Raw genomic sequence first — 22,078 nt, forward strand, 5'->3', positions numbered from 1 at the left:
GTGATTTCACACAACAGTGAAAATGCATCAAGCCTTATCTTCTGTTGAACTTGGCAAACTTGGATTTTCTGTCTCAATATTTCTCCTAGCACTTGGAGGTGTACCAGGCAAGCCAATGTCTGAAAGACAATTGTATCTTTTAGCATGTGAAAGAACATGTTCAAATAAGGTTGCCTGATGCAAACCTCACCTAATTCATTGGTGATATTTCCCCATGGTTTCAGATAGGATGTAGATGTCTTCCCAAAACAATGGTCAGCAGTGATACCGCCAGGTAGTGTAGGTCTCTATTTATGCTTAAGTGCTCGACATCCTACTGCTAACCTAATTGAAATGTAACCATATGCCTTTCTGCTTCTAAATCGGGATTAAATGCTTTGCTTACGATACATAACTCAAAGGACTCTTCCCAGGGCTCTCTTTACTCGCAGCTTAAGGGAGCAGGGACACTCAGGTCACAGGAAATAGTGTGTCACCATTGGGCAGATGTATCTCTAGGGCAACTTTAACCAGGTGTTAATGCTGACAGTTAGCTCTGCAGACTCCTTAACCTCAAAGGTATCATAAGAGCAAGAGGAAGGTTAAGAAGAAAGGAAGTGGTTAAATGATAGGAAAGAGAGAGATCAAGAGATTTACTCTCCAAAGTGGTAATGAGGTTTGTCATTTTCCAAAGGAAGAATTTCAAAAACCAATGATGGCTTAATGTGCTGGGTTTGGCTGGGATAGAGTTAGTTTTCTTCATACTAGCTACTATGGGGCTATGTTTTGGATTTGTGCTGGAACAGGGATGTTTTTGTTATTGCTGAGTGGTGCTTACACAGAATCAAAGCCTTTTCTGCTTCTCATCCCACCCCACCAGTGAGCAGGCTGGGGTACACAAGAAGCTGCAAGGAGGCAGAGCTGGGACAGCTGACCCCAACTGACCAAAGGGATAATCCATACAATATGACATCATACTCAGCCCATAAAGCTGGGGAAAGAAGAAGGAAGGGGAGGATGTTCGGACTTAGGACATTTGTCTTCCCACGTAAACGTTATATTTGATGGAACCCTGCTTTCCTGGAGAAGGCTGAATGCCTGCCTGCCAATGGGAAGTAATAAATTAATTCCTTGTTTTGCTTTGCTTGTGCATGCAGCTTTTGCTTTACCTATTAAACCAGCTTTATCTCAACTCACGAGTTTTCTCACATTTACTCTTCTAATACTGGGAGGAGTGAGCGAGTATGAAAGTCCTTGAATGCATCTGGAGGAGGGTAACAAAATTTGTGAAAGGGCTAGAAGCAATTTCCTATGAGAAGTGGCTAAGAGTTTGGTTTATAGAAAAAGAGGCCGAGGGATGACCTCATTGGCCTCTACAACTCCCTGAGGAGGGGAAGTGAGGAGGGAGGTGCTTATCTCCCTTGGATCCAGTGACAGTATATATGGGAATCATTCAAAGCTGTGCCAGGGGAAGTTTAGACTGAACATGAGGAAACATTTGTTTACCAAGAGTGTAGTTAAACACTGAAATAGACTTCCTAGAGAGGTAGTCGATGGCCCAGACCTGTCAGGTTTGAAGAGGCATTTGGACAATGCCATTAACATTTTTTAACTTGGTCAGCCCTGAATTGGTCAAGTTGTTGGACTAGATGATTGTTGTATGTCCCTTGCGACAGAAATATTCTATTCTATTCTATTCTATTCTATTCTATTCTATTCTATTCTATTCTATTCTAGATATGAAGTCTTCTACTTTTGGGGAGTGAGAGAAGGGGAAAGGTTCTGATCTGTATATACTGTCATCCTTTTCCTTCAGAAATATTCCTTTCCCTTTTTCCACTGCCATCCCCCCTGCCCGTTTTTTCTAACCTAAAAAGGATGCAAATTCAGCAAACTGCAAGGCTGAGATTAGCTTTGATCCTAGGCTATTCAAATAGGTTTTTAATTAAGCAAAAGTAGCTCAGCATAGCTGAGATTTCAGTTCACTACATATCTCAATAATAATCATATGATGATACTGCACTACTGACCTCATGGGAGAAAATTTCCTTGTAGTAAATATCTTGAGTGTTTGATCTCCACAGGATACTGTCACCTGTAGTGGGTCCAATTACTTCATTCTACATGCTGAATATTTCCTATGCTTTTTTGGCTCTTTTTTTTGGCTTTTTTTTTTTTTTTCTCTTGTCTGTAATCAAAATTGGAGGAAGTTGAACAGTAATGGAGAGAGCTGAGATGCTGCAACTTTTCCTAAATGACCATCACATCCATTTTCACATCTCCTCCTAGAAATGAAAAGAATGGTTGCTGCACAATACCAAGCTTGGTTATTCTGATATTTGTCACACTTGCAACACTTTGTGTACGTCTAGTCTTAATAAAAGATGGTAAACATAGAGATAGGTCCTAGTCTAAAAACACCGCTCAGCTAAGTCAAATGGGAGAAGACTTTTTTTGATGTCCTTTTCTGAAACCTTGTCTACAGAGGAATATTGTCTTTGTACTAAAGAGAACTGAGAAGACAGGGCTATACAGCTTTGGGGCATGCAGTTGCAAGGTTAGCAACAGGTTCAAGGTTGCCACATCTTTAAGCATGTTCCTGTTAATGGAGTATTCAGGTAACCCTTTTACTATCAGTTACCTTTACATGCACAGCTCCTGTGTAAGTTCTCTTTGGTGCTCTCAGTAACCTTGCTCTAGTCATTGCATAGTACAAATCCAGTAGCTCCAGGGCCAAGTCCTTCTTTTTCTCCTCCTCCTCTCCTCTCCTCTCCTCTCCTCTCCTCTCCTCTCCTAGTATGAATTTGAAGACTGGAGGGAAGTGCAATAGACTGTGTCACTGAGTGGGTTGTAGCCTTATATAATTTTTTATTTTACATTTTAAAGCACGTCAATTTTAATGACTGGAGAAACAGACCATGTATTTGTATGATTTTTGTATATATTTACTCAATACAGTGCTGAGTTTTATTCAAACTATACTGTACAGGAATTATAATCCCTTCCCTTCCCTTCCCTTCCCTTCCCTTCCCTTCCCTTCCTTTTCTGGTAGCCACTACCACAGTGTTATGCTGACATTGTTCCTCCAGGCCAGAACTCCAGGCTAACATCCACTAACAGCATGAACAGGGAAAATGCATCTCTTCCTGCAACCTTGTGTGTAGATGTAATCTTATTAGCGATCTTCTTCCCATGTGTATCTCTTAAAATAGAATACTTTGAATTGCTGCACATAAATTGTATTTAGAAGGTTATTGTATTAACATTTATTTTAGACTCTAACAACTTCAATGAAGGGAATGTTGTTTGCTATCAGTTTAAATAGTGCTTAGCAGAATGGGTCTCTGACCTGCTGTGCTCCTTACAGCTGCCATGTACAGATAGATAAGCATCTCCTGGTTTAACAAATGTGTCTAAATCAGCATTTTGAAACGCAAATAGAAGTAAAAAAAAGCATAAATATGGTCTTTCAATGAAATGAACTATACAGTCACCCTTTTCCCCTTCAAATGGCCTGTTGGATTTAGGAAAAAGGGCAATGCTTCTATCCCTGCCTCTGCAAAAGGATTCACTCTTCCTCTGAGCACATTACTTTCTTTGGTCTTCCCTAGTTATGATTCATCATGGAATATGAATAACTCAGAGAATTCAGTTTCAGGGAGATGAGGGAACTTTTTCTTTCCTCGATGATATGCCCACGTATTAAAGGCAGCACATTAGACTGTGCTCTGCCTGGGTTAATGAACTCTATATCTCAGTAGGGCTAATTAAACAGAAAGCAAGAAGTGAAAGCCAGTATCTGCAGAAACCTTTATTCAGGGTAGTGTTCCAGCATTTTGGAAAGATTTTACTAATTTTTTTTTGTACAAGTCTAGCTGTTTTCCACGCAGCCTGAGGGGAAGTCCTTATTTATGACAAGAACTCTCCACCGCTGCTGAGTGTAATCAAGTGCAAAATGGTCTTTTCATCCCATGCTCATGAATACATCTTTGTTAGACTAAACAAGCGCTGCCAACTCAACATCTGCCCATACTGCAAGCAACTCACCTTTTGATCCTGGCATCCATTTGGATGGCTAAAAGGAGCCTGTGCTTCAAGGGGACATTTCCATTAATTATTGGGACTATTCTTTGTTCTTTTTCTAAAACAGGAAGACAATTTTTGACAAAGATATTTCCCTTTGATATCCATTTAAGGCAGACCACTTAATATATTCTTTCATAGAATTATACTTTCTGTAACTTAGGAGCTTTGTGTTAAGAGTTTTATACATGGAAGGCAATGAAGGGTGAGAAACATCCAAAACTGTAGAGAAAGCAATAATTTATTATGTCCTGTGGGACTCAACAGCTTGTTATAAATTCATTTTCCATGTAAATGGACTTAAGAAAAGATTAAACTTGGTGCTGGTGCTGTAATTGTTATTCATACGAACTTCAAACGAATTTCATTCTTTGACTACCCTTTAATGCTAATGTCCAGAAAAATCAATTTTCGTTTTTTCATTCTTGCATTTGAAATAAACCTAAGCTTACTGCAGTTAAGGGATTTGGATTATTGGCATGCCTGACAAAGCATATTTTGTACACAGAGATTTAAAGAGGTGACCTCCATTTAACTAGAGGTTCAGGACTCAGTAGTTTGCTAATGCATCTGAGTAGTTCAGGTGATTCAGATCACACAAAATTTAAAGAAGATACATTGAACACTTGTTCTAATCTTATTCTTCCATCTGTGATCTAGAAATCTTTTAGAGAAGTCCTCCAGTGAGTTTCATGCTCTGACCTTGCTCTATAGTCACATCAGCTGTCAAACTTCATCCTGTGATCCAGGATGCAAGTCTGGGTGTAAAAATCACACTGGGCTCGATGGTTGGAGGAGAAGATGGAGGAGGAGCTGTGCATGGCATTCACCTCGACTCCTACTGTTGTGCTAGCAAGTAGCTTGATCATAGCACTGTGTGTGCTGGAGTCACCCTCAAAGTTTCTCATAAATTGCATATGTGCCCCCAAAGGAGAGTCTTCCCATAGTTTCTTTTACTTTAAAACAGAATACTCAAGTGTCTATGATTTTTAGTGAGTTAAACATTGTGTTTAATCCAGTTGTTCTTGGATAGCAATTTTTTTCAGTATACTGCTGTTCACTTGTATGCTTCCTAATTCTAATGAGGTGTGTTAGAAGTCATGCAAAACTGGCTGGCATTATTCATCTTCAGGTGTTAATGTGTGCAGTTGAAAAAAAAATGTGGGTGTTTAGTTACCATGCTGTTACGCTTAATTTATGAATTGTCAGCTATATGTTCTCAGTTTCTAGATGTTGGAATGGACAGTCCATTTCAAACTATTGCTATGAAACAATGAAAAGGGTAATTCCATGTGCAAAATAATTTTTTTTTTTCAGATATTGAGTTTTAGAGTCGCTATAGAGAAAATACCGAAAATAAATACAGTCTGCCTGGGTTCAAAAGTCCCTGACCATCACAAATTTATGGATGTCCCTTCGCAGCCCAGTTAGGTCTGAGAGGAAGTCCTCGGCCAAATGCTTGTGTAGGTCTGCAGACCATCATGGTTTCTGTATCTTAACTGTGATTCTTGTACTAAGTGGTTACACTTGAACAATTTATTTTTTCACCTTTTTTTTTTTTTTTTCTCTGGAACAGGCTTTTATAATATATGAGGTCAGATTCAAAATGTACAGCCACTCTTCCTCTTATGCCTCCTCTAGGCTCATGTATCATTGAGTAACCAGCTGGAAATAGCTGTGTAAGCACAGAACTATCTGAACCATTCAAGCAGGATTCAAGGATATAGTCAAGGGCAAGAATTCATCTGATTAGGTGACGAGTGATGAGAGTCAAGGTTAGGTACTCTCACATTTCTTTCCCTCATCACTAGATTGCCATTGCCATATTAGTAACATATATTCAAATTTTGTGAAACATTTGTTTTGGTAATAAATATAGCCCTTTTGATCTGTTCTTGCCACAGCAAGGCAGTCTTTTGCTCTTGGCTTTGTGTAGGTATGTATTGGATTTAAGCAAAAGAAAATATTCTTTCCTCTCTTTACGTGTCTTCTTGCAAGAGTTTTCATAGATGGTAAAATTACTTAATGAATTTGCTAATGGTTAGGTCACCAGCCTGGATCTGCAGGAATGAGAAAGATTTCTCTCTGTAAGGTGTCAGGGAGCATTGTTCTTAATCAGCTCCATGCAAAATGAGTCAGGTTCTGCTAAAATTAGGTCAAGACTGAAAATAAAGAAAGGCACGATAGTAATCAGATTTATGAGAACTGAAGTTAGAAAAATGTTTTAAAGTGTTATTTAATCACTTCGGTCTATCTGTAGGGTTTTACAATACATCTTACCTTACAGTAATGATTTTCTCTCAGACTTTATGAAAAAATAGGGCATTTTTCAGATAAACCAGAGACTTTATCTCCCAAAGATTCTAACCCACTCCAGCCTTGGTGGTGAAAATGACATACAGGGAATGACTTGGTAGGTTTGTAAGAATGTCTTCTGAGATACTATGAAATTAACGCTTAGGTTTTTAGACTATTGTTATATGGTTCTACTGAAAAATATGGTTCTAGGAGGAACACAGACTATGTAAATTTAGTTATACAGTTTCCTGGTAACTTTACATCTGCCTTGTTTTAAAACTATATTTTTTAAAACAGCAAAATGCTGTATGTGGTGAATACTTCCTTCTTTAAAATGCATGTTTTAATAATTTGAAGTCAAAACTATGCAGAATCCAGCCATACAAACCGAAATCTTCCATGACTCTAAACATGATGTTAACTCTTTCTGGCTTAGACAGCTCTCATATCCAACCCTATTTGTTAGAAACAGGAGGTAGCACAAATGAATGAGTGGATTAAGGTGTCGTGAATTAACACAAAGAAGTGGAGTGGGCATGATGTTTGTTCCAGTGCAATACTCTTTGGTTGTGTTAACTTTTAATTAATGCGTAGGTACCTTTACACAACCTCAGCTGGAAGGTAAAACTCAATAATGTGAGAAATGTTTCTGCAGAGTCTGACTAGCCTTATTTTCCCCACTACTTATTTCATCCTGCAGGATCCAAGCAATTCCCACTGATTTATTGAAAAGTCACAAGTCAAAACCACTGAAAGTCTGTTTTATAGACCTACAAGATTCAGATAATTCTGCAGTGCTTAATAAGCTTGCTTTTTGTCTTAGTATTAGCTTTTTTATTATACTAGTTATTAACTGAAGTTCTTTCTCATAGCATTCTCTAAGCAACAGACAGCAATATTGTTTTCATAATTTAAAGTTTAATGCAATGAGTGCCTATAAAATCTTTAAGCTAGCTGCTGATCAAAGCATCTTTTTTTTTTGTTTGCTTTTCCTTGTTTTTTATACTGCAAGTTAAAATGCCAGTATTTGTAAACTGTATTCACTAAAACCAGACTGGTTTTAAGCCTGAGAAGCCCTCAATGCTTTGTCTTGCCTATATTTAGTGGTGTCTGGCACTTCTCAGATTCAATTAACTTCAGTTCTGGTGAAATCACATTATAAGCAAAATTTGCCCTCGTAAACCTATTTTATATGGGCCATATTTTTAAAGAACTGTTTCAGCAACTCTGAAACTCTGATAAAGCACTCTGACACAAATCTATGACACAGAAGATCTTTATTTTATGAGCAATTGTTTGCTAGCATGTTATTCCTTTTTATTTTTCTTCTTCTTCTTGTGATATAAAATTATTATAAAGGCTAAAGAAATCTGTAACAGACAGGAACCCTACAGATTTTCCTTCTCAGTTAATTCACATTCTCCAGCATCATGACAGGTGTCTAGGAAAAGATGGCAAATTATAATCAAATATATTGGACCAATTCTTGTTCGTGTTTATATCTGCTCAACCCAGTTAGTCCTGTAGAGTTTCTCTGAGCATAAATAGAAAGAAAAAATAGCTGAATGTGGTTAATTTTAACTTTCTTGCTTCATTACAATTGAACATCACGGGCTGAATTTTGTTGTCACATATGGCTATTCAACTTCATAATTCTGTAGGGTCATGCAATTAAAAATAAGAAATGATTAAAGATATATAATTAAGTAGGATTAAAATTAAAACCAAAGTGTTTTGAAATATGGCTACAACATTTTGGATTGATGTTTGCAAAACATCAAAACATTAAAATATTTTTCTGAAATTCCAAAGTCCAAGCCGAAATCATACATATAAGTCTAAAGAAAAGCAAAGGGGACTGGAATTGTTCCTACCTGCTTTTCTATTTTCCACTTAAAAAAATTATATAATTTATTGTTCCAGACACAGGGTACTCAAATTAGGAAGCAGACTGAAACATGGAAAAATCTGCCACCTCTTTGCCACATTCTTAATTTTCTGCAAATGTGTTTTGTTTAAGTAAAAAATGAGCTCAGATTGATGCAGACATAGGACCGTGTTACAGCAGAAGCATTACAGGAGAATTACCATCAGATGTAGTAAAAGAACAAAAGAGGTCAGAGGAAATACTGCAATTGGAATGGAAGCAACCGAATACAATATTAAAGCTTGTACACTATTAGCACAACAAATGTTATCAAGACAGACAAAATCTGGAACAAATATTGCTGTTGCAATAAATAGAAGCAAGAACAGGCATTGCCATCATGATAAGGGTGAAAGCAACAAAAGAGCCAGGGGGAAAGCATCAGTCTTGCTGAAATGTCAATAGTGAAAATAAAATCTTCTCTATTGCATCTGTTAGTCCTTCTACTAACAACAGAGCCAAACAACAACTCAGAGAAGGTATGTAATCTAAATGCTGCCTACAAGAAAGTATGCCATCATGAGAAACTGAGAAACCAGCTACAATGAATGCAAAAACCCACCCCAACACTATCATCTTTGTAAGCATTGTCCAAAATCCTCCGAAATAAAACAGAATCCTTTTGCATATCCATTAAATAGATTTTGAAGAAGGAAAGATCCAACCATTATAAAATCCTACAAGTCCAGTTCTGCAATAAGCCTTTCCTTATTGTAACCTTGGGTCACTCTCAACATCAGAGATGTTCAGGGGAAATAAAAGTAATTTTGAGCCTACACTGGATCTAACCTAGGCTATTATAAGCAGGATCTAGCAGCTGGAGAGGAGGTAGGGTTTGACGTTTGTCTGGGACCTTTGAAGCTCAGGGCAGATGAAGGATTGGGAAAAGGTGACTGTCCTCATAATTAATATTGATCACGTTTGTGTGAACTGCAAGGAATGAAAAAGCAATGGCTAATAACTTTTTTAAACATCCTGTGCCTTAACTGTAGACACAGGGGACATTCTGAGCTCCATCTAGACCTCTGGTGCATGGCTAATAGAGGCTGAAGGAGTCCTTTGACATGGGATTACCTAGATGAGGGTCTGGGATGTGAACACAACCCTAAAGAAGCAATTCAGGTAGGTATTCTGTAGCATCCATTTTCTTCATGAGGAGGTTCTGTAGAATGGCTAGTCTGCTGAAGTACCCATTTATCATTGAAATGATGTACTATTTGAGGTTATCTATATAATAGAATTACAATTCAGCTGTGCATTGGGACTCTTTATTGGGCTTTCTGGTTAAAAGAGTAACTGTATGAAATATAAACTTTAATATTTGAGCTATAAAAATTGTGAAATGTCCTTTCCTCTCCTTGAGTTCATTAAACCTCCAGAGAAACTTTTAAAGCTCGTTAGTTTATTTCAGCTTGGGTTTCTCATCTCAATCTCAAACAGCAAGAAATGAAATTTAATGACTTTAGAGGTCATGACCTATTTGTCACATATAGTGTCTTGATTTGGTAACCTACATCATTATGACCAGAACTTTACTACTTGTTTATTCCTCAAACAGTCAAACTTAAAATATTCTCTTTCTCACTTTCAACCTTATAAATGCAGCATTTCTTATTAGTCATTATGTAATGAAGGCGTAAGCTACCTGAGTAGTTTGTTGAAGTTCACAGTATTAAAGGCATACTATAGTATGGGATCCAGTTTACAGTTTAGAACTATCTTTATTTCACAATCAAAACTATACTTACTTTTCTCACAGTCCTTTCTTTTGGAAAAGTGCATCAAACTAGTATATAATCTAACAACCAGGTATATGCATTAGAAATGAAGGAGAACATTACAAAGTTTATATGTTTTCAAGCACTTAAAAACAAAGAAAAAAACCTTTTAGAAACTTCTTAATGAGGGAGGTCTATCAAAATTTAGCCTTTTTTCAGTAATTAGTGCAGATACATTACGTAGTTCCCCCTGTCCCCTCTTATTTAGATACTGGTGCAGTGCACATCAGCAAAAGGCTGATGTTCATAAGTGGTTATAAGATCAATAAGCAAAAGGTATTTTTCCTGTTTCCAGCTATTTTGGAGACAGCTGTATTTGGCAGTGTCCCATGTCTCACAGAGGCATAGCTGGTGAGAACAAGTAAATCCAGGTCTTCTCTAATGACTACCCAGAGTTTTATGTATGTTGGATTCCCTGTGTGCCTTTACCCCACACCATGTTGTCGTATCTCTGTGGTGGTTCCTTCCTACAGTGATTAGCTGGCACTTTTGATTTACTTGAACTGCAGCTGAAAACCTCAAGAGGAAGTAAAGTTATAATAAGGACTACATTTTATTTTAAAATAAGCTAATTAAGGCAATAGCTTCCTGGATTTTCCAACAGCTGGAAAATTACATTTTAAAAACAGTGTGATTCCTAAAAGGATAAAATGCTTAGAAGTGCAACTTTTTTCATAATTTAGTCATCTGGAGGCTTTATTAATATGTGGTCTTTAGTCTTTGAAAATTGACAGAAACACACATTATTAAAATATATAGAGTGAAGGACACTCTTTTAAATAAGGTTCAAAAATTGCCAGAGTTTTTGGAATCTCAAACTGACTTCAGGCAGAGATAAGCGTTATGATAAGGTGTTTTGTAAATCGTTTTTGTATTTCCATAAGTAAGTTTGTTGTGTAATTTTTTTTAATTATTTTTTACTGAACGGATTTAATTAATCTCCCTAAAAACTGTATCAGCCATCTAGAGTTGAACTAGACAGTGTTCCTTTGTCTAGACCACTATTATTAGTAGCTTCTCCTGCATAGCAATCAGTAGAACAAGTCGAGAGTCCCATATATTTCACATAATGAGCTAGCTGTCTGCTACCAGTTTCAAATTCTCAGTTTTCATTCCATTCAGTATTTCAAAGTGGGTGTCAATTTGCTCGTAACTGTGAATAAACACTACCTTAATTTTCCTAACAGATACTGAAACAACTTGCTCAGCTTCTGCTAACTCTACAGTCAGCCTTACAACCACCTTGCAGCACCATCATAGGGTTAAAACTCAGGGTAGAAACCCTGCATTGTTATCACAGCTTGGTGTCACTTTCTTAAAAGAAACTTTTCATGCTTTCCTATGAAAACATGAAGCTAGCTTTTTTAAATAATGGCTGTTTCTAACTTGATGTCAAGGCACACCAGAGTAGTGGTATTAGAATCCAAGATCTCTGAAGTCTACCGTGGTGACAGCTAAACAATATATTTCCTTTCTTTAAAAGTAAATCTGAGATAGCTGCTTTTTTTTTTTTTTTTTTAATTAAAAAATCCCAAAAGTTAATTAGAGAAGTTTGCTAACCTACAAATGTTTCATCATAACCAAATGCTCTTGACCAAAGTAAAAAAGATTTCATCCAGGTCATGTAAAAATGTTTCAATGTTCTTTGTTTCTTTTTTTTTTTTTTTTTTTTTTTTTTTTTATTTAAAAATATTTAAAAAGGATCCTTTAATAAAAGCATCCAATGTCCTTTTTTATTTTTTTTTTTTTTTTTTTTTTTTTTTTTTTTTTTAATTGACTTAATCAGAAAACATTTCAATCGAACAGTGAAACCAAAAAAAAGACCCCTCAAACATAATACAGTCTTGCAAATGACTGGGACTAGTCAAAGTTGCAACATAATTCAGGATCTTTGGTCATGTCAAAGCTAGGTGAATACCTTTAAAAAAAATCCATTATCCTCAAAATTTTAATGGTACTGCCTGGAACAATGGTTTTATATCTTATGACAAACTGATATAATAACTCAGAAAATACAATCTGACCCATTTAAATGTTAATCTTTTCCCCTGAAACATTTGCATTGGAAAATAATATTTATTCTTTTGAGGCTGTTGAAATCGGATTAAATTCTGTATTAAAAAAATCTAAGTTTGATCTGTCTGTGAAAATGAAGTCACCATCCCTTCTGCTTCGTCAGTGAGGAGGACTTTTTTCACTGCTTTGCTAAGAAGATCATAACAACTCTTGGTTGTATAAAAATGCATGTCAATGAGCTTTTCAAATGTAGATTATAAGTAAGGGCACGCAGTTCACAATGTAAAAATGTTCTCGCATATTAGCATTATGCCAAGGCATTAAACATTCTATGAAATTAACACTGAAAAAAGTCACAAAGAATATATAATGTCAGTAAGATCAGTAATTAATAAGTTCTATCTCTCCAGGTTCTTAAGACATATTCCTGAAAATATCTATATACACATAATGCATGTACTTCAGGAATGAAGAGTCTTTTAAGGAAGTGATCACAACTCCTCTCTCCCTAACTTTTCTGCCTTATATTTTAGGGTTTTGTTTGGGTCTTCTTTGGCAGTCTAGTGGCAGCCAAAGTGATAGTGTTTGTTTGCCAAGTAATTTGTCCCACGGTAATGGTCAATCCAATGCAGCCCTGACAGAGACTTTGGTTTCCTCTCAGTGTGGGTCCCTTCCCCTGGGCTGCTCTCTCCTACATGTTTCCCATGATTCCTAACAAAACTCTGTAGGGGTACCGGCAAGGATGTTTTATTAGATAAAGGTCTATAGCTCAGTGGAACCGGGTTTAATGTCTGATGTTGCCCTGTTTGACCTGGGATCATCTTTACTCAGACCAAAGCTCCTCAAAGGCAGTTTGAGACTTTATCACTAGGCCACAGCAAATGGCCTTACGTTTTCAAATCTCGATTTTTAATTCACTTACAAATCCTCACATACCATGTTTCAACCCAAATGAAATTTAATGGCTGTTATAATCCCCAGGCAAACAGGATTGTTAAGACTGTCAGCATCTCCTTTTCCCTTAAATGTAAGATTTCTTCACTATAGATAATGATTTTTTATTTCATCCTTACCAACCATTTCAACTGCTGGTTATTTCATATATAAATTAGAGACAACTCTAAAAATTTGTTCATATTTTGCTGTATGTCTATTTTTTGGGAATAAAACACAAATGTAAGCAATACTAGAGTACTTAAGGTTTGGTTCATTCAGGCATTAAATGCTTTAAAAAATGAGTGACCTTCAAAGCTTTTCGTGTAGAAAATTACTCTTTGCTTTTGTGCACAAATATCAAGAGAAAATGAGTTGCTAATCTGGACTTCCTAGCATAATCATCCACATCAAATAACTGGTTATCCTTTTTGGGTGATAGCTCTTCTACTTCCATTATTGAATGGCCAAATAACGTGACTTGTATTGAAAGAAAGAAAATAGGACTGCCTCCTCAGCTGCTGGAAATTGGTTCAGATCCAGTAAAATAAATACACATACACTCATGTACACCAATCAGAAAGGGCCCCAGTACCAGAAGAAGGACAGAATAATATGATTTCACAGATCTGTTTACTGAATCATATTTTGGAGTGGCTGTTCAATTATCATCAGTACCTATTTTATTGGTAGGACAGAAATTATTCAAAAGATTGGAGCTGAATAAAGCGTTTTGAGAAGGCAGAATTCTCTTCTTGGAAGCTGGGAGCAAAATATACCTTGTTATCTAGAAAGTAATGAAAAAAAAATCATCAAAACCCTTTCTTGTCTAACAATATTCAAGCATATTGTCATTGTTTTTCTTGACTCTTGGAAATTTTACATTTCTGCAAATACTTTGCTTTCAAAGAAAAAACTATTTTTCACCATGTTTATATGTTGTGTGAATGATTACCAAGTTAGCTAATACATTCTTACATTCTATACATGCACATGAAAGCAAACAGATTGCATTTATTTCTGTGACAGAATTAACATGAATGTAATCAAATGAGTGGATATTAGTAGTACTTCATGTTTTTTTAGATGCAGCCATAGAAAACTTAGATGATGGCAGTGCCTATAGCGCCCTTCTCCTTTTCTTCCTCACCCTGCTTCCCTCTCATGGTTAGTACGTTTCTCTGCAAACCCATATTGAAAGAGACCATTGTGGGCCTGCTGGAAGGTTGGCCCACTGTTCAGAACACCCAGATGCTGCTTGCAAACAAGGCAGGACAATTAACAGCTGTGTAACCAGAGCACTGAGGGACTTCTTGTCCTCTTTATTTGTTTCTTCACACACTGCAATAACTTGATCATGTGTGGGTTTCATGACAATGTCCATAAGGTGTTGACAGGTTATCTGTATAATCCAGTATTTGCACTTTTATTTTTTACTTTTTGCTGAAAGCTCTCAGGGGAGCATGAAGAAAAAGAATGGCCTTCTACTTTACCAGGTCAGTCGAGGTTTAAAAATACTATTTGTATTGCTATTAAATTTACTTCTGAGTGAAGTCATGTTTCTGAATTATGTCTTATTCGTGCCTATTTTGATGTAAGTGTGAAGAATTAATTTATAAATTGAGATACAAGCATCTTATTAAATAGAACAAGTAATTATGATAAAGTAACTGTTTCCATTTATATTTTGGTCTATTTAGAATTTCTTCTAAAATAGTTCAAACTAGTCACACACAAAAACATATTTAATAAAATATCAGAACTAAGATAGCCCAAATGTCAACAATGTTCATTTCTGAGCCAAGTATCAGTGGTAAATATCTGTCTCACTCTAGGCCTAACTGCAAGTGACAGGGGTTCATCATCACTGCACCCTAAAATGAAGGTAATTGTCATCACAATTATCGATATAGTAGCTTTTCTGGAAAATCAGCTAAACCTCTAACTTAAACTGACTCATCTTTTAAAATGTACCAGATGTGTTGTTGAAGAAATTCTCTCCCCACCCTCTGTGATTACAGAAATGTTGAGCTTCTTCAGAAATATTCTTCCTTTGATGAATTTTAATCTTTAAACCCAGTGACTATTCTTTTCAGCAAATATGCACCATTATGCAGTCTTTCACTAAGTCATGGTATACGAATGGCACCAGTTGCCTATAGCTCTCTCCTGAAACAGGAGATGGTCTGATCAGATTATCTGATTTTTTGATCACGGATTATTGGATTTTTGGATTGCACTTCCTTTAGGGTGTTTCCATACAATTTCTGACAACTGCATAAACATATAGGCCTGTGTACTGAAGAGTAAATGACAAATTAGATTCAAGTTCTTTATGAAGTTTGCTTAGAGGTCCAGGTTCACATGAAGTAAGGGAATATTTTTTCTCAGTGTGTGATGCTCATTTGCAGAACAGGCTGTGGATAGGCTGCTGAGCAGACTGCTAATCAGCCTTCTGACTGCTGGAGCCTGCCCTGGTGGGAGCTAATGACAAATTCTTATTCTGCAATATACCTGCAGCATACCACACGGGGTATCTGTTCCTTTTCACACCATTTATTCCTTTTTCTATTTGTCCTTCATGGACACTCAAATCGCTACTTCCCCTTTGTCTCATGTTAAATACTAAAAAAAATTCTTCCTGGGTCATATGGTAGGAAGAAGCATTTGAAAGCTACTGTGTCAATGGTTAAAGCTGGGATGTAGTATAAAAACCTCACAAGAGACCTCATTCTTCATCCTCAAGCAGGGTTTGAACTCTGATAAGTATGATTAACCCTTGTGGGCTGTATTCTCATTGGCTATTCAGTTTAGAGTAGTAATGTGTTTTTGAAAAATATTTACCATGGTTTCAACCTACCACACGCTGGTTTAGCATACAGAGACTAGAGTCCCTCCATAGGAAATTTTTTAGAGAGGGTTTAGCATCACTGTGATTTTCCCGTCAAAACAGAAATGCTACGCCCTCCCTTAAAAATTAAGAGCTATTGTTTTCTGCCTTACCTGTCAGCTGGAGTGTCAAACAGAAGAAAGTTGCAGTGGACAATACAGCTTGCATCCACCACCTGGAGATGATTAACAAAATAGTTGGTTTTAGAGTTGTAGCCTGTAGCAACTGTCAAAGCATGTGTGAGATAGATGTCTGTGACAGGAGAGTGCAACCATAATCACTTATATGGTGTGATTTTGACACCTTTTACTTCATTTGGGAGGCATCTAGATGGTATCTACTGATATTATCTACCAAATCGTAACCCACTTAAGGAAGAGACTCTGACCTTGTTTGACTTATGAGAGAAGGTGGCCCATTGAGAATGTACAAAGGCTTTATTTCCTTTCCAGAGAGCAAATGAATAAGTTAACGTGGTGGCTGTTTAGAAGATAATCTCTTACATAATTCTTTTTGCCACAACAACATTGCTTTGTCCTAGAAAAGATGTCTAGGATAAAGTCTATCAAGTTTTAAAGTGTTTTTACATATACCATGATGACAGCACATACTAGCATTATAATTGCTTCAGGGCTTTTCGGAAATGTTAGGGAAAATAATACTTCACTGAATGAATATTTCAGTGAAAATCTCTCTTCCAGTGAAGTAGGTCCACTGGCACAAAACAAATACAGACATTCTGCAGATATATATATGGGTTATGCATGAACATTAGCAGAGGTACACTTTAAGTTGCTATCAGCATCTTGTCAACTGCTTGGAATAAAAGTGACACCCTGCTACATGGTGATCTCTTTTCCATTCATTGGGGATGAACCCCAAGAAACTGAGCCAAAGACAGAGTGATTTCTTGGCTTTGAATGGGAACTCCAACTGAAACATATTTACTTTTCACTCATCTATGATTGATTATAAAGAGCTCTTTTAGATGCAATGTGAAGGCAAAGAAAGTATAGGGTGGGGCGCTAAGAGATTGTTTTTGCAATAGGGTGTTTGATGTACTCTTGGTTGTAAAGGAGAAAATGTCTTCTAATTCACATATAACTACTTGCCCAGGTTTATCACTTTATGTATGTTCTTTTGAGGACTTGCATATTCATATAAATCACCCAAGGCTGCATTACCATTTTTATAGCAAAAAATCAAATATGAATAACACAGCCAATGAGATACTTGTGCTCCCTTAGGAGTCTTAGAGGATCCAGGGGAGGCTTGCTGGATCCAAATGAGTCACCATCCATAGACATTTCCTACTGTAAAGCTATTTAAGTAATTACAAAATCTAACAAAAACAAAGCAAAATAATACTTGCCCCCCAATAAAGGAAAACATTAAGGTCTGCAGGGTACACAGGTCTGCTTAGACCCATGGCCCAGATTCTCACAATATGTTTGTGGTAATTAGAATATCTTATTAGAACTAATTCTCCTCCAGATCTCCCACAGAAATCCTTGAAGCAATAACAGTAGTCTTGCCAAAGCAAATTCCTAAGTTATATCATTCTCTGTTGGGCAAGCCCCTACAGATATTATTTGAACAGTGTTGAAGAATCCTGCAAATGAAATGGAAATGTGTTAATATCTTAAAGCTCATCAGGTTCAGCAATCAGTCACTTCAGTTTCTTACTTGCTTCTCAAACACCCCCTTCAGAATCTGGCTTGCTTCCTCAGTGTTTCTTATCTGCCATGATGTATTGAGTTTTACAGATTTCCTTTCTTTAATTGCCAGCTTTCCAGTATGTATTTTATTATTCTTTCTTGTATACATAGAGCCTTCATTTTGGCTCATTTGACTTTTGTGTAATGGATATTTTCCTGCTGGTACACCTGTCTGTTGCATTTCTTTCCTGATAGCATAACATGGAGGTGAGTTTTGAGATACCTGTGTATACTGATTAAGAGCTTGAATGGCTGTGTACCATTATCGGGTCAGCTAGGAAAGGAGGCTGTGAGGGGCTGCTGATGGGTGCTCATCCTGCTGACACCTCTGCTGGCCTGGGGAGACGGGGCGGGGGGGGGTGCAATGAAGTTCACAGGTGCCCCGGCAGAGGTTAACCTCTCAGCAGCCCAAATCCCAGCTGGTTGAATAGGACCAGAGTATGACCTCAGGCCTTCCTCAGGTGGTGTCTGGAGAGGTCATTAAAGTAACAGTCCCTGTTATCGTACTTTCCAAGACAAAATCTTTTAGTACAAGCCACGTTGATGTGAATACAATCTGCACTCACATGTCCTGTACTACTTGGATAATGGGACGTTCCAGCAGTGCTCACCTGAGGACAGGCCCCTGCCCAGACGGTGTCTTCTAACCTTTGCTAAGTGGTCTTCATTCCCTGCTCTTCCTCAAAGTGCAGTCTTACAAGGGGAAGGAGAGAGGACAGTTTTTAAACGTCCTATCCACCTCTCTTTCTGTTTCTCTAACATATTGAATTCTTTCTAACGTACATTTAATTAACTTCCACTTAGCTTCACATATGCGTTCTCCAATATAATGTCATTCCCACCAGTACCAATAACTGTCACCAGCAACTCGCTGGATTTTGTCCAGCTTAAAATTAATAAATACCGCATTTGTTTTCAGGCTGTCTTTCCGATTTCCTTTGTTTATAATCTTGTCCATTGGTCCATGGAGAATCCATCCCACCTTGTTGTTGCCCATGCCCTTTCTGTTCATAATCTGCGAGCTTCAGCAATTACTTGCAAATTGCCCTAATCACTCAGAACTACTATTTTTTTTTTTTTTTCCAAAGAGATGGAAATTACTTTGGCTTGTATTGCTTAATATCTTTTTTCTCCCCCGTTTAAATTCAACCTCAAATTCTGCCACTCTGTTGTCCAGAACTAATATACTTTCTTGAAGCATTTTGGGCTTTCATTTTGTGCTGGTTTTGGGTGGGAACTATGTTTTGGATTTGCACTGGAAACGGTGTTGATAATACAGGGATGGTATAGTAATTGTTGAGCAGTGTTTACACAGAGTCAAAGCCTTTTCTGCTTCTCACACCATCCCGACAGTGAGCAGGCTGGGAGTGCACAAGAAGCTGGGAGGTGACACAGCTGGGGCAGCTGACCCCAACTGACCACGGGGATATTCCATACCTTATCACATCATGCTTAGCACACAAATCTGGGGAAGAAGAAGGAAGGGAAGGACACTCAGACTTATGACATTTTTCTTCCCAAGCAAAGATTCTGTCTGATGGAGCCCAGCTTCCCTGGAGATGGCTAAACACCTGCCTGTCAATGCAAACTATTGAATTAATTCCTTGTTTTGCTTTGCTTGCATGTGTGGCTTTTGCTTTACTTATTAAACTGTTTTTTTCTCAATCCACGAGTTTTCTCTCTTTCTCTCTTCCAATTCTCTCCCCCATCCCAACCTGGAGGGAGTGAGACAGCAGCTGTGTCATCCTAGCCCGGCTGGGGTTAAACCACGATGCATCTTAATCAATGTCACAATAAAGCCACCTTCTAGAGGACTCTGGATTGAGGGACTTTTCACTGGAAAGCTAATTGCTTTGTTAAGGTTTAATTCTGGCTCCTGCAGAAGTCAGTTTTTGAAACCGTATTTGTTCATTTTTAAGACTACCATGAAATCAGCTCAGGTTCAAGGATTTTTTTCTCTCCTGCCTCTTCCCACCCTCTCTGCCCCTGCCACCTTGCTGATTCCTTGTCTAAGCAACTTTGATTACTTAAACCAAAGATCAAACACTACCACAGTCATGGCAGTGGATATTTCTCTGTGTCCACAGAGGCACTGTGACTCTTTTGGTGAGATGTTTTGAGGAAGATGCAGTCAACGGCCCCTGCAGTGATAGCTTAGTATACACACACAGAGCACAGCTACCAAAGCTGTGATGAAAGCCAGCATCACCTGAGTACCTCTCACCTCTTGCCTTTTTCAGTGATATAACATTGACTGCCCAGTTCGCCTGCAGTACAGCAGCATACAGCTCCTAGCAAAGTCCCTTAATGGGTCAGACCATCAGCGTGCACAACTCAGTGCACTCAAACATGCATCTCCCATACTAATTGTGTCCAATCAAATAACAAGATCAGTAAAGACTCTAAATCATTTAGGCTTGTTAAAATGCCACTGCTAAGGCTCTTCGTGCCATTTTCATTTTTGCCATGTGCTTCATGCTGTGATATGCTCTAGAAATAAAGCGAGAAGGAAGGAAAAAAATGTAAAATTTCCTTTTCATGTTTGTAGATAAATTTCAGCTTTTGTTTCATTAGCAATTTGTTAGATTTCATCCCTATTGTATGCTCTATTTTGTTTTTTTTCTTAAAGTGAACAGTGCTGATCTAGGGTTTTGTTTCTGTTTGTATGGTTTTTCTTTTTCCTACTGTTCTATTCAGAAAGTTGCAGAACCGACTAGCTGCTAAGGGAGATGGCTACGTACATCTGGAACACAAAGCGCTTTCTCTGCATATGTTGTGCAGATGCAGGAATCTGACCTACTCTCTTCCTCTAAATCACCTCAGCTTCCTGTAAAGATCAAGAGTTTTATACTCCCATATCACATCAGCAGTTCAATGTGTTTAAATCCTTTTACGATTAAATTTAAATGTATGATATAGTCTTCATGTTTAGTTTTTCAGCAATAACTACTCCCCCAGTGAATAAATCCATCTTATCCTCATTTTGCCTCCTACAGCCACATGTCTGAACCTCTGAAACACCAGGTCATGTCAGGTAGCACAAGGGCTGAGCAGTGACCTTGAGCAGAGAGAAACTCCATTACCTTCTCAGCGGGCTTCCTGCGATTACTGCAGGCTAGGGTTCAAGTGCATTAGCAGAGAATAGAGGGAAGCTAACAGTCGAATGTTAAAATGTTTCTAGCACCTTCCCCCCTTTTTCCTGCTAATTCAAGTAGCTGAAGGGGTAGACACAGTTATACTTCCATTAGACAGACTGAAGTTGATTAAAATGTTGCATATTCTCGGTATTATCCACTAGGTTACTTTAAAAAGTGCTATCTACATAACCTTTGTGAATTACTTCTACCGTCCTATGAAACATAATCACTGTCAGATGATAACCAGGCATTAAAGTACCTAAAAGGTCAAAATGTGAATTTCAATTCCTTAAAATTGCAAAGGTGGTTACCTCTCTGATTCCTTCTTTTTAGCTGAAGTGATAAAGTCACTCTGCTGGTAGTAAAGCATTCAACTCTACCTTTTGTATATGTGTATTACTAACAATGCCCTTGAAAATAAAATTCAAGGGGAAAAACAATATCCCTGCTGATTAATACACAATGTTTGGAAAATGTTTCTCTTAAAACCTGTGCTTGATGCCCAAATTTCTGCAATGGCTTTTTAGTGTAGTAGAAAGAATAACTATGGGACAGCTCTGACTGAGGATGTCTTTTAGGGAAAAATAAAAGTTAAAGTTTGCTGGTACAAGAGAATATATATCTAGTTCTACCTGTAATGAGAACTTATGCAGAAGCTCATGTGTTCTTTTTTAAAATGTCATACTTCTGTAGGTATATTTCAACACAAATAGTATGAACAATAAAAAAATAATAAAAAAAAAAATAGATGCCCCAAACCCAGCAGCCCTCATAAAAGATGAAGCTATCCATTTATCAAGCGTGTGAAGTGAAAATCAGAGTTTAGAAACAGACTTTTGTTTCAAGCCCCTCAGGCACTATTAGCAGGAGAGGCTGACTTTCTCTGCCAGAATGAGAACTTGTTTCAGTCTTGCGCACAAGCCGTATATCAAGCAGTGGCCTTTATTGTGACCATGCCCGACTCTCTGTGAAGTTGTAAGAGGCACAAGGTGCCCTCCTGCTAGCTCTGTGCAGTGCAAGGGGCATTTGCAATAAATAACACTGGACTGTGTGAAACCAGGTGTGGGGGTGGGAAAAGGAAAGTACCGGTTTTCCAAAAGACAAAAAATGTCACTGCCCCAAACAGACACTGTGCAAAGTAAATAACATAATTGAGAGATGGCAAAACTACCAGTCTTTCAACTGCCTGGGATTTAGACGAACATGTCTGTGTATCCCTGCACTTGTGTGGTTGCTTCTGCCCTCCACTGTGTACCTCTTTTATCACAGTCAGACTTTCTCCTTCTTTATTAAATTGCAAGGGGTGCACAGGTCTAGTT

The sequence above is a fragment of the Calidris pugnax genome, unplaced genomic scaffold (assembly GCF_001431845.1).
Source record: "Calidris pugnax isolate Ruff unplaced genomic scaffold, ASM143184v1 scaffold209, whole genome shotgun sequence".
NCBI classification, from domain to species: Eukaryota; Metazoa; Chordata; class Aves; order Charadriiformes; family Scolopacidae; genus Calidris; species Calidris pugnax.